The following is a 13,651-nucleotide window of genomic DNA, read 5'->3' on the forward strand; positions in this document are numbered from 1 at the left end:
TCACTGGTACATATGTCTTGACCGAGTAAATAATAAATATACTAAATACTTTTTTAAATATTCGCGCTCGGGGCGATGGAAGTTTCATCGTTCCGCCGTCCGCTCCATGCAACGACCAATCGCGTTAGCTCGCTGGCTCGTGCGCGGCAACTTTAAAGCAACGATAACGTTTTTGATGGTTTTTTGTGTTACGAAATATTTCAAGCCGATTTTTACAGTATTCGACGAAAGATAACTCATAATGAAAATCCCATATGATATTGATCTACTACCATTTTTAACCAGGCAATTAATGCACAACCCCATAAAACCCACCATACGGTATTATTTAGTGTACGATTAAATTGCAACGCTTGTACTTATTATAATTTGGAAATAATGAGAGAAAAAATAGCCTATTACCATTTTTGAGGAAGGAAATATACTGAATTTAATAATAACCGTAGGTTACTTACTTTAAATGTAGGATACAGAATAATTTTTTGTGTGATTCATGCTTAATGTCATAAAGCAAATATTTCTCTATGAGTATAAATTTAAAAAATGTTATTAATATTTTTTACAAATTTTCTGTAAATTTTTATATTTTTACATTTTTTTTTAAATACCTAAACGTAATATATTTATTTGGATTATGTGTCGACATAATCACTAGATTTATTATCTGTCCCATACACCGAAAAGTTGAGCTATTACTAATTATTTCCATTCCGCCATACTAGCCGATTGTATCTTTCTTGGGCTATTCGGTCTGGTTTAAATTTATCGCTACTAGTTGCGAATTTCCTACTATTCACACTTGTATTGTAATGTATAATACTATAAAAGTAGCTTCTACGAGCAATGTTATAATATTTTGAATAATAGGCGGGTTAAAAGCGGAGCTAATTATATAAATATAACTTTAATACAGAAACTCACAAACTCGAACTATAGTAAAGCGTAAAATATAACCTCTAAAGTGATATAACATTATGTAAATGTGTTAGTTACATCACATCACATATTACATATATTAAAATGGAAGTCTCGCGGAAGTTTTGTTATTAAAATAGTTCAAAATAGTATCACATTGTTGTTGTTTAGCAACGTTATAATATTGACAATCTGCCGTATTCGAACTTCAAGATATTCACAAGAGACGACACGTACTAGATCCATTCTAGATACGTTATAGTTTAGATATCAACTAGTTCTCTTTTGCAGCGCAATTCAGACAACCAATGTCACTTTTACGTTAGATAGAGTAAGATATCTATTAGATGTGAATTAAATCTCTAAGTCATATCCTGTGGAAATCGTTCAAGAGTATCTCCAGAATCGAGCAAATGTCAAATTTGACAGGTGAGATCTTAAACATATCGTTATCGTATCTCGGCTCGGAGTAATTAACAATGGAGCCGCCATTAACAGGCGTTCCGCTCTGTCGAAAATAGGCGGCCAATGGTCAACCTCATGTCAACCATATGTATGGACTGACGTTTATCTGACATGACGTACCTATACATTTGATGTGCCCCTCCCCCGCAAAAAACGGCAGACTATTTTGTACCGAAAATTTTAGACATGGCGTCTCCGTTGGTTATATCCTCCAAGTATCTCGGTGATGTCAAAAAGATATCTAATAGATGTCAATTTCAAAATTAGAATCGGGCCCAAAGTATCAGAATTTGACAACGTAGTTAGATTGTAGGTCCTTGCCTATTATTTTTGGAGAAAATGAAATGCTATTTTAGTAGAATAAGCTAATGAGTTGAGGTTAGTACGATATTTGCTAAGAGAAAGCGTTTAAATGGCATAATAATATTCATAATGGCCTAAGGAAATTTGTAATTGGCTGTTTCTATGTTACCTTTATGTTACTCTAACTCTAAGTTTTCCAAACAAAATATAAATGGTAGTACATAATAATATATTAAGTATATCTGTGACAATAGTGAAAGGTTACAAGTCTCGCGCAGCGTAGGTGTAAAAGGGTATAAGTATTACGTGGAACTTATGCCGTTCTACAAATGCGCTGCCCGGGACATGTACCCTATGCATGCATAGGTTATTGTGTTATTCAATTGTTTGCATAAATACCTCTTTACTTTTTTCCTTCCACCATTTTTACATGTCCCTGTTTGGCCAAACGGTTGACTGGTAGCGAATGCCATTAGGCATTAAGTACGCCATTTGTACATTACTTTTGTGTTTTGTGCAATAAATAAATAAATGTATGTCATCGTTTATAAAAATGGTGATAGATAACGACACGATAAGTAATCTAATTCAGCGGTCGGTCGGCAACAAGCGGCCCGCGTGCTGCATGCGGCCCGCGAACCTCTCGCTTGCGGCTCGCGAGCCTCCCTGGCCATTTTGTATGTAATATTGACAAACGACAATGTCTGCTAAAATCACAAATATTACCAAAGTGCCGCCCGCGTCAACTTCGTTAATTACTATTGTGGCCCTTGGCTGCTAAAAGGTTGCCGACCGCTGATCGAATTAAAAACATGCTAACAAGGACACCTTCACAAAAACTGTCAATTCAAGCGTAAGGTAAACGTACGAATGCTCGACATGCTAATGCCCAATAGATGACACCCTGATGTCACCTCTATTGACAATGACTTAAGTTTAAAGGTGACATGTACTCGGACTTATACAGGGTGATCAATCCAAATGGGTCAGTATGGAGAAGTCAGAAACTATGAGAAATAGCTAAATCTGTTCTTAGGAACCATGGCTTGGATTTTAGATTTAATAATAATGGCATTAAATTTTTTTTAAATACCTCATACATAACCGGGAATCGAACCTGGCCGAAGTCTCTGTAAACAATGTTAGGTATAAAATCTGCAAGTTTTTTCGTTGCTATTGTTGATGGTGCGATTCATAAGTCACAAGGAACACATAAATAATATAAATAAAATATTTAAATAAATATTATTGGACATTCTTACACAGATTGACTAAGTCCCACAGTAAGCTCAAGAAGGCTTGTGTTGTGGGTACTCAGACAACGATATATACATATAATATACAAATACTTAAATACATAGAAAACACCCTTGACTCAGGAACAAATATCTGTATCATCATACAAATAAATGCCCATACTGGGATTCGAACCCAGCCCCATCGGCTTCGCAGGCAGGGTCACTACCCACTGGGCCAGACCGGTCGTCAAATATTAAATGTTCAAAATGGTACTACCCATTTTCCTGGATGCAAAGATTAATTTTTTTGGGTAACAAATGCATTCCACCCCTTTGGATAGTAAGGTTCCCGCGGACGGTTAAGAGCATATTTTTTTTGGATACTATGCTATCGTCGGACGGTCAAGTGGATAAGGAAAAATAACGCCGCAACAATATAACGTCTTTTGAATTTTTCTTATGCAGTATTTTTAGGACTATGCATGAGGTATGAATTAATTTTTTTCCTGGTCCATTTTAATGGACCTTTAGGTCGCCACGGTCGAACGAGCTAAATCTAATAATTTGTCAGATAAATTACGAGCACGGCTATTAATAAAAAAAACGTTTAATTCAAAATAATTTAATTTCGGATTTTGACATCAGACCGTTTATGACAAAATAAGATTACCTATTTATTATTATATAGTACTTCTACTTAGTCTATCGGTGACCCCACGAGCCAGATTCAGGTTCAACAACATACTTATTACGGTTTTGATGTTATTTCCTACGATCTTGATGATCGCTATTGGTGCAAGCGAAATGAAGTGAAAGTGAGTGAGATTCGCGCCTTTTTTAGGGTTCCGTACCTCAAAAGGAAAAAACGGAACCCTTATAGGATCACTCGTGCGTCTGTCTGTCCGTCCGTCTGTCACAGCCAATTTGCTCCGAAACTACTGGACCAATTAAGTTGAAATTTGGTACACATATGTAAGTCTGTGACCCAAAGACGAATATGTAACGTCAACAAATGAATTTTAAACATAAGGGCTACTTTTGGGGGGTAAAGATAAAATTTAAAAACAAAGTTTTGCAAACTATGTCGTGTTACATATCAAACGAAATAGCTCATTGTGAGAATCTCAAATATATTTTTTTTTATAAATTTACAATAAAAAATTTAGAAGTTATTCAAGAAATAAGACAAAAAATGACCATTCCCCCCCCTCTATCTCCGAAACTACAGGGTCTAAAATTCTGAAAAAATTACTCATAATAGTCCTTTACCTAACGATGACAGGAAAACCTGTTAGAAATCTACAGTCAAGCGTGAGTCGGATTTAAGAACAAAAATGCGGTTTAGGTTTTTTAGGGATACAGCCGCAATGGTTTAAGTGAAACGTGATGTAGACAGCTATTTGCCCTAGGCCGATATCCGCATAAGGCCGAAGGCCCGAAGCGTCCCGAAGAGGCGTGCCATTCCGACTCACGCTTGAAGCTAACTCGGAATGACGACAAAAAATGCGACTATAGTTAGACCGTAAAAAGTCTGCAGCGATTTTGATAGCCCACGCAGTGCAAGTGTCATATTAAACGTCAAACTTCTATGAAATTATGACGTATTAATAACACTTACACTGCGTAGGCTATCATATCCGCTGCAGACTTTTATTGGTGTGACTATAGGCTGTATCTGGCACACAGCCGCATTGGTACAAGTGTAGTACTGATTGATTAGGTTACTATTGTTACGTGTTTTAAAAAGCACTAAACAGGGTGGCCAAAAATTAACTAAGTGTATTCCCGTTGCCAACGTGTAACCCCGAAATTGCGAGGAAAAATTTAGCTGTTTCATACATTTTGGCTGGTCCGTTTTCTACGGGAGGATACATTTTTTTCCGCGATGTCGGGGTTGGGGTCCCATAGTAAAAGTTGTAAAGCTCAGTATAATCCGAAAACCTCCCCGGCTACGGGAATGCACTTATTTTTGGCCGCCCTGTAGGTATTATCTCTCTTCGGCCTTTTAAAACACTTGCGGAAGTTGTAGGAAGCGTGACTCGTCGGACGCTCCGAGCTATCAGCCCTAGGCGGAGCTCGGTCTTCAGTCTTCGCATTTGGACACCTTGTACTACTGTTCGGCATTTAATCTTCCTATCTAAGCTACTTTGCATAGTTGCAGAGATAATATAAGCCACCACGCCAGAAAACTTCATGTTACATCTGGTTTTTGATTGACCCATTCGGGTTTTTCAAGACGTTTCACCGAATGCAATATTGCGTTTCGTATATTTAAGTGTTCCATTTTCACATTTTTAATAAATTGGCACGCCCGCTGAACGAATGCGTTCTAAATTGTGGCCATTTCAATCTAATGTTTACACAAGATTTCATAGCAAAATTTGATCCTTATACTTTCAGGATAATTATACAAACAAATACTACACGCGATTACATAAAGAATATTGACCAGGTTCGATACCCGGTTATGTATGAGAGTTTAAAAAAATGTTTAAATGCCATTATTATTAAATCTAAAATCAAAGTCATGGCACAAAAGAGATAGGAACAGAAATCAATCTACATACAAAGCGCGCTCAAGCAACGCACAAATAGACACTGCTCACGGACACGATATCTCGGACCAGTTGGGACCAGTGCGAGCGCGAGTGCCATCCGCTTGAGACACGCGTCTGTGAACTTTTTTGTGCAATAATGGAGAAACAAAACAAAGTTATTATAGCTGTACAGTGGACGGTTGTTTAAATTCAACAATTACCGGTGAATTGTCGTTTTTTAAGCTACCAGTGGTTTCAGAGAGAATGCGTATGCGAATTTATTACACTTTAAAATATAATAATCGTGCATTTCGCCAATCTCGAAATCATCGCAAGATATTTTCTGTGGCAAATTTGTAATATAACAATGACATTAAAATTCAAATACCTAATTGAGTTATTAATGTTATTATTAATTTATATTTCCATTCTTCCCGTTTCATCCTCAACAATAAATCAAACAACTAGATACGAGATACGATACGATGGATACGAGTGCCACTACCACGATAGTTTTTTGTGCATAAGTCATAGTTCGCAACAATCGCAACCCTAGAGCGACCGCCGAGCGTAGGTATGAAAAGTAAAGTACATACATGTGATTGACTTCTGTACTTATCTGTTTTGTGGTCATGGTTCCTAAGAACAGATTTCGCTATCTCTCATAGTTTCTGACTTCTCCATACTGACCTATTTGGATTGATCACCCTGTATATGGAAAATCGAAACTGATGAACGGCCCGATTCGTACTTTAAGATATTTACGTCAAATATTACGTCTAGATACGATATTCATTAGATAATTATGTCAGTGTCAAGTGACGTTTTTGAGTTCGAATCGGGCCGAAAGTCAAAGTGTTCAATCAGTCTTAAAAAATGCAAGCGTGCTACGTTTCTAAGTGCTACGAGGCTAGGCTGCTACGCCGTAGCTCGTAGCGCGGGGTCATGAAAGTAAAAGCGTAGCAAATCACTTTAGTACTTTGCTAGCTCTATTTCTCTTTTTTAGAATAGGCTGCCGGAAACTTTTACGTTTAGTCATCCGAACCGATTAATAGGATTAATAAAGCCAATTTTCCAATCCCTCTAAAATCTGATCATCCGTTTGACCAATCAAAACTTTTGGGTTCGAAACGTCCGAGCTTAGTCGTACTAACGACGCCCCTAAATCAGATTCACCTAATTATACAGAAAAAACACTGGGTCCGCTACGAGGAAAAATATCCTGGAGAACAGGTGTTAGCAAAACCAGGGTAGAGGAATGTAAACACGGGCCCCAAATTAAGCTGAGCCGAATGCAAAAAGTTGAATAAACAAAACGTTGATTTATTGAAACAGTCAAAGGGTTGCAAATTAGCATATAAATATTCAAACACCGAATATATTTTATACTGACCTTACAACGTCCTACAATGTATTTAAGTCACTCATGTAGTGTGTCATCACGTCAAGTAACACTTAAAAATATCACTATCACTTAACGTAAATATCGCGGAGTGGAGGTGGGAGGGCGAGCGACGTGCGTTCTCCTCGACAGCTCGCGGCAAACTGAGCTCCGACTTCAGCTAATGTTCCAAGTTTGAAAACCGTTCGGCAGTTTCCGCTGAAGATCGGGTGCAGCCTTACTGCACGATTCGAACTTTAAAATACATCAATGAATACATCTAGAAACGATAAGGATTAGATGTGTCAGTGTCAATGTGACGTTTTTGTTTGAAGAAACGTCACATTGGACACTGACATACATCTCTAATCCATATCGTTTCTAGATCTATTAACTGACGTATCTGAAAGTTCGAATCGGGCCGTTATTCTGTATTTGGTGTTGCAACCCAAGTATTTGCAGGACCGACGATGGGTGAAAGCACTCGTAAATCTGAAGAGAATCATCCTTCACTTCAGTGGCGGGGAATAAATAAGTCTGGTGCAACGGTCTTAAGATATGTACATGTAAAACGGCACCTAAGCAGTATCTTTCGCAAACTCGTAACACGTAGACAAGTTTCATTGAAATTGAACTGTAAGATTATTTATACTCGGTTTCTTTCTGCTTCTGTAAGAATGGAGACAAGCTTATCTAAATGTACTTATCTCGATTTAGCTACAAGTAGAAATCGAAGTAGAGTCCTGACAAGCATCAAATTTTGTTTAGAATATCCCTGATTGGAAACTCACTCGAACCTACAATCAGCATTATATAGTAGGTAGCATCTAAGGTATTGAAAGAGTTCGGTATACCATAATAAATTGTATGGCGTACCGAACCATTTGAATACTTTGGATGCTAACTACTATCTGACGAATTGAAAGAAACTAATTAAATGCAAGTTTGTTCCAATTGGGCCTTGGGAGGATGAGTAATTATTACGAACATTAGTAGATTATTTCACAAAAAAGGAAAATTACATATTTACGGCATGGGCGTACATTGAATCCAAGTGTTCACTCCCAAGGTGGAAATAATTTTGTTACCAGGTGACGCATACTATTTTTCACATCATGACATTACCTATGAGGAAATTGGTATTTAAGCTAAAAAAATGGTATGCAATTAAGCAAAAAAATAGTGTCCTAGAACAGCAAATGACCACATTGATCCCTCTTAGCAAGGAAGAAAAGTGCCACTTTGATTTAATCCCTCTTATCAGAAGATAAAGCCTTTTTTGAAAATTTGATTTGAAAAGATATTTTTATTATTTTTTATTTTACGTCAAAAATTTGCTAAAGATACGACATGGATCGGATATGTCAGTGTCAAAATAGTCGTTATATCAAACTAAAACTTCACTTTTAAAACTGACATATACGATAAGATACGATATGGATCGGATATCGTATCTTTAGCAAATTTTTGACGTAACATAAAATTCGAAGCAGGCCTTGAGCCAAGTTAGTCAAACTGCTGATGCAACATTAGGCAGTGGAAACACTCCAGCGAATATATTTAAAGATAACTGAATTTAGTATACGAGCATCCTCATGCGACGCTTGAAATAACACACGTTACACACGTCTACAATTCCTAGGACGAAAGCGGCAGTTAGGGGCTAACCGAGGTTTACATCGATTTTTGACAAGTTTTGATTTAGAATCGTATCTCCATTTTTTGCACTACAGATAAAATTATAAGACAAACTTTTATCGGTTTTTCAATCTTTTACCACCTTTCTTTCCCTTTCACCTTTTTTTTCTTTTTTTTATCGGTTTTGTCCACCGGATATTAGAAACATGAACTTATTTATTTTATGAATTTTTTAAACATTGTCTGAAAAACACTTTTATCGTATCCAGTTTGCAGTGTAGTCAAGGATCTTACATGTACGAAATCTACATATTTGGGTTCGACTTTGACGTCTCGAAAAACGTGTCCAGGGTTTTAATTTTAAACTAAATAACACAAAAGTCAAAAAATGGCCAGAAAACCAGTTCTTTTGGCCTAAAATTGTTCAACTTTGATGCCAAATATCTCGAAGACAATGAACTTTGGAGTAAATATGAGATACTTTATTCCTTAAAGCCGTTGCTGTTAATGTAGTAAGCTACAAAAAAAATTAGTCTGTGGCCATGAGTAAGCCCATTCATAATAAAAAAAATTAGAAAACTAAGGGATTCAGATAGAAGATCATTGACGTGGGGTAGCCCTTTAATCAATGCATGGGTAACATTGCTGCCATATCACGACTGCCTATGACTTAGAAAGCCGAACTATCACTTCAGTAACACCGATTAATAAGTAACACTGACTACTCATCCTCAGTAACACAGACTAATACCTCAACCGGCGCCAGATACATCTAGATTCCAGATTCAAGTAACTAATAAATATCTGAGAGGCAAACGCGCCCGCAATACTTAATAGCCACACATTTGTAACTGACTGCATTACGAGACTGCGCTCTATCAGGACACAAACCCTAGAGAACAGAGGGTTTGCTGCTTACAACGCGCGATTAGCTCTCGCAAAGGCAGGTGCATCGATCCGTGAGAGACTTTGAATTGACTTACCCCATGTTAGTTTGGTATGAAGAGGACTTTTTGTAGTTTGTATTTCTGTTGAAATTTCTACCGGCCATTTAAGTTATAATCGTTTACAATTTCTCTTATGCGTATAGGTAATAGAAATAGTAAGAGCTATATATAATCGGTACGATTTGTTAGTAAATGTTCTCTAGACCTACCCGATTTATTTACATACATACCTATTAGATTGCGTCTCATAAGTCGTATCATCAGATGTATCATATGTCATCATACGCTCATTAATCTCTATTCCCATAGGTACTTAGTTACTACAGACTTTTATTGCTACATAGCAAAAAATGCTTCTACAAACTGGTAGCATAAACATAAAACATAACATTTTTTTTTTCAAGTGTAAATAATGCATTAGTGACACTCTGTGACATTTATGTTCATTGGCATCGATGACCTCTTCTTACCAGGAGACCTGTCTGCCTTTTTTACCACCTATTCCAAAAAACGCATTGAATTTTACGTTTTGTAACACAAACATTGAACTTTAACACGTGTCTCACCATATAAACAAATAAGCACAAGCAATAAACATACTAATTCAAAAGACTACCAATGAGTCACGTATTTTCTCGATCCAACGAACACACACATCCAATTCGCTTTTCAAATCAAGGCTTAAATTACCTGCCTACCTATACAAGCATGGGTACATCATAACATTTCAGTCTGCGTCGCCCTTCGGTATTTCAGGATACACACAACCTCGGTTCACACAACTCGGTCGGAAGAAAAAATATTTTCGAGCCGAGATACGCCGAATCATTTGGCACATCATTTGTCATTTGTCAAAATCGCTAGAGTCATTTAGCGCGGCGGGAAATAAAGCGGACATAAACCCAGTTATGTTTATATTGAGTCGTTCCTCGCTATATTTTCCGGTTGAGTTTGCACGTTACGTAGGCAATGGGTAGTTGGAAATGTTTTGATTGTAGCATGTCGGGATAAAATATAATACCTTTCTTGCTTATTTATAATAACTTTATGAGCAGGGCAAACCTTACAAGAGTAAAGAAAATAAATTAACCCTGAAGGCTAGCCTTGCTGAACAAATATGATCGAAAATTTTAATCTAGCTACGGTTTTGTTTCAAAAGGAAACTCCGCCCCGTTATCGGATCGGGTTGATTGAACGAATTAAACCTCATTCGCCAAAATCGGCTTAATCATTATGACGCTATTGTGAAACACACGACACGAACGTATGTATATAGTACCTATACTATACATTATACAATTATACATACGTTCATCGTTTTGTCACATATAAACATACAATATAACAGTTAAAATCACCACTAATCTGATATCATTATATCACAGCAACAATATAATCAAACCACACCAGTAAATCGCAAATATGTACTAAGTTTAAACTTTAACTAACTCTCCTCTCTCTCTAACTGGCCTCTTGATTTCTATGAGACCTAAACTTAAACACGACAAAAATATTAAGCAAAAACAAAAGACGTGCAACTACCGAAGTGGTTTCGGTCGATATTTTCGGAAGGCATTTTTAGTCCCAGAATAGATGTTCGGTAAGTCTCAGTAATAAAAGAGCGGATGTTCTCGTAAGCTAAGGATTGGGAGCTGAATCGCTATTCGTCGCAGAATTTCCTTCCAATTGCGGATACTCTGCCATATTTGGATAATAAAATACCTCACTAGGGCGATTTCCGTTCCAGGGTGGGAATTGTATCTTTTGAGCGTAGTAAACAAATGTATGTCTGTGTCTCACGGAAGTTCTCTTATTAAAACTTGCCGATATTGCCCTAAATACAAGCAACTTCGGCGTGCGAATTAACTTTCGCGGAAACCTAAAAGCTAGGCGCCATCTGAACTTTCAAGGATATAACTATTAACTAACAATTTAATCTTTCAATCCGTTTCAATAAGGATTAAGTTAGCAAGACTGACTACGCCAGAAATCCGAGCGGTTGATCCAACGGCTTCACAATATTGTACCGAAGTACCAGCTAAGATTGAATTATCGAGTAGGTATTAGAGCTTTAAACTAATTTTCTGAGAATAGGGTAGGCAGATAGGCAGGTAAGCTATCATAAAAACACTAAGTAGCTGTTCAAATCCTCCTCCTTGCGTCGTAATCCTCATCATCATATCTTTAAATACTATTCATTTCCCGAATCGCGCCGTAATGCTCGACATAGCATAGGTCTCTTCCATCTCACGCCATCGCCATAGAGCACGATCCTCGGTCACTCTCGTCCAGTTTCTGCCAGCCACCTAGCGAAGCCCCTTGTCTGAGATACTTACTTTGTTTCACAGAGTTTCATTAAGGTGCAATCAGCAAAAATCGTGCATGTTTAAAAAACTTAATTTATGATAATATCTTTATCGTCTGATTTCGCGCATGTGAACGTAGGCAAATTACATTTATTTATAAGGCCAATTTACCTTCAATTCGTCTCGAAACCACTCGCCGTTTCGATCGCCCAATTTATTTCTTTAAATCACCCCATTTTAAGAAGTGATTTGATTTTGAAATATTGCTTGTTACGACTGCAATTCGCGTTATTTTTCACAAACTCGTTAATCATTATACCTTTGGGTATGATTTCGACTTTATTGCTATAAAGGTAAAGATTGTTTTTCAGATTAAGAAGGAAATCAAATGGGAAATACAGGCAGTTGCTTGTCGAATTTGGAAGAGAGTCGTTTGAGACACGCGAGCTCCTTGCCCTTTGCGAAATTGTCTCTCAATTTAAACTTCTATTACTGAAATCGAATCACTTAAGATGTTTGAGTTCAGATGCATTTGTGGTTGTTGTGCTTCGTCGCTTATTGTGAGTAACTGCCGTGATTCGCCAATCAAGTTGAATGGAAATTATAGATTCGTCTTCCTTCGTCGTTCGTTCAATGGAGAATTTAAGTTGACAATTTTAATATTAATGGACTTACAGCCGTATTCGAACAATGAGATACGTCAAATACTAGATATTGCAACGATATGGATTAGATATGTCAGTGTCAAACAAGTGTCAAAAGTGACGTATTTGTTTGAAGAAACGTCAATTTTGACACTTGTTTGACACTGACATATCTTATCCATATCTTTTCTAGATCTATTAACTGACGTATCTTCCCATATAACCATTCCAGTCGCAGAATCATCAAAGTGGTAACTAAATGTCAGATGTGTCGTAACAGAGTCCACACAATGTGTCTAGAATTGTTTCGAAACAAAGTGTCGTCGCCGTGTCTACACTTTTCCGTAACAAGGTGTCGACACATTTGTGTGCACTTTGCGTGCGGTTTGCGACTAAATCTGACAGCAAATTTGTGACAGCAAATGTCAATATAAAATACCTCTTGAAAACCAAGGTTTGTCAAACTACTATTAGTGTCTCGTGTGCTCGTAAGTAATTCTAGTAAGTCATCATGGGCGATGCGAATGATAAAAATCGACCAAAACCATATAAACATCCAACACCCGTCAACCTTTTACAGAAAAGTTTTTAAAGAAATGCAATACGCTACTAGGTCAGGCAACGAATGCTCAATAAAGTTGTAGAGGGAAATGCTCGGAACACAATTTTTGACTCCTTAACTTGGTTTGGACAAGTTAGGAGGTGAACATATCAAAAGTCCTCGGCCGTAGCCTTTGAGCGGGGGGGAGAGAGGGGGCTTTGAAGGTCCCATTTTCCGGTTTTTCGATTATATCTCGGAAACTATGCATCGTAGCGACATGAATAGTTTTTGAGATATCCGCTCTTGAAACTTTATTTAGGTCTCTCAATTTTATCTTGATTTCTACATCAGTGAAGGTGCTAGGCCGTGTTCCACAAAATTTAAAAACAATTATTTTAGGGTTCCGTACCTCAAAAAGGAAAAATTGAACCCTTATAGGATCACTCGTGCGTCTGTATGTCTGTCCGTCTGTCACAGCCTATTTTCTCGGAAACTACTGGACCAATTAAGTTGAAATTTGGTACATATATGTAAATTAGGGACCCAAAGACGGACATGTAACGTAAACAAATTGATTTTATACCCAAAAAATGACCATTGTCCCCCCCCCCCTTTATCTCCGAAACTACTAGGTCTTAATTTTGAAAAAAATACACATAGTAGTCCTTTACCTATCACGATTATTAAGATGACAGGAAAACCTATTAGACATGTGCAGCCAAGCGCGAGGCGGACT

The 13,651-nt window shown here is 37.3% G+C and overlaps 1 protein-coding gene and 1 long non-coding RNA gene across 2 annotated transcripts in view; one reads left to right on the plus strand and one right to left on the minus strand.

Annotated features, from left to right (window-relative positions):
- The window catches only part of LOC134664550 (acid sphingomyelinase-like phosphodiesterase 3b), a 100,881-nt gene extending 93,808 nt beyond the window's left edge, over positions 1–7,073 (minus strand). The window contains exon 1 of the mRNA XM_063521256.1: positions 6,857–7,073. The gene's annotated coding sequence lies outside the window, so the exon portion shown is untranslated. The remainder of the gene's footprint in view (positions 1–6,856) is intronic.
- The window catches only part of LOC134664571 (uncharacterized), a 513,832-nt gene that overhangs the window by 6,110 nt on the left and 494,071 nt on the right, over positions 1–13,651 (plus strand). The gene's annotated exons all lie outside the window — the stretch shown is intronic.

The sequence above is a fragment of the Cydia fagiglandana genome, chromosome 5 (genome assembly GCF_963556715.1).
Source record: "Cydia fagiglandana chromosome 5, ilCydFagi1.1, whole genome shotgun sequence".
In the NCBI taxonomy this organism is placed as follows: Eukaryota; Metazoa; Arthropoda; class Insecta; order Lepidoptera; family Tortricidae; genus Cydia; species Cydia fagiglandana.